We start from the raw sequence: 769 nt of genomic DNA, 5'->3' as shown, positions 1-769 counted from the left end.
CCGGAATTGAGAAACAGTGGTTTAGACACCTGAACTCTGTAAAGTTGAAAATGTCTCCACCCAGTGGTCAGAGGTGTGAACTGCAATCTGTCAAACTGACGGCCAGCCTTCAGATTTTTCCGAAATAGTTTAAAGATCCAATCAAAGATGGGAGTCAAAACCAATAAACCAAAGTTTTTCAGCATTTTTTGCAGGAAATTTGCGATAAACTCATAATTCTGCATTAGCGTAAAAAATGTGTAAATTTCTGCGATCAGTCGCAGAAAACTGGAGGGAAGCTGCAGCGTCAGCGCTAAACCTGGGAATACCCAGAATGCTTCATGCTTTAAGTCCCGCCCCTTTCAATTCTACACTCACAGCAACTGCTTCCTGATTGGTTAGAGTCCGTGCAACGGCACGGACCAGATTAAAGGGGCGGGGCTTATCCAAAGTTTTATTTTTTGTCAGTTTTGTTTACAGTTTTAACTTTCATGAGCAACTTCTAAGCACAGAACTGTAAAATCACATTAATGGTTATTTACTAAAGATTAAACTCTATTTTAAAATCTGCTTTTATTTGAAATCTTTTCTGATTAATAATCTTTTTATGTTGGACATAAAGCCACTTATTGATGTGAAACCTCGTTAGCGCTCCTCTGACAGGCGCCGCTGATTCGTCTCTTTCATGCTTTGTGCTGCTGAGGTGAGTCTTTCAACCTGCTGACTCATCAGAGCTGGGCGATAACACTCAGCAGAACCAACTGGCCCAGTGTGTGTCGCTCACAGAGTG

The sequence above is a fragment of the Poecilia latipinna genome, unplaced genomic scaffold (assembly GCF_001443285.1).
Source record: "Poecilia latipinna isolate Pla-1442-1.1 unplaced genomic scaffold, P_latipinna-1.0 Scaffold1615, whole genome shotgun sequence".
Taxonomy (NCBI): Eukaryota; Metazoa; Chordata; class Actinopteri; order Cyprinodontiformes; family Poeciliidae; genus Poecilia; species Poecilia latipinna.
This window is presented reverse-complemented; position numbering follows the sequence as displayed.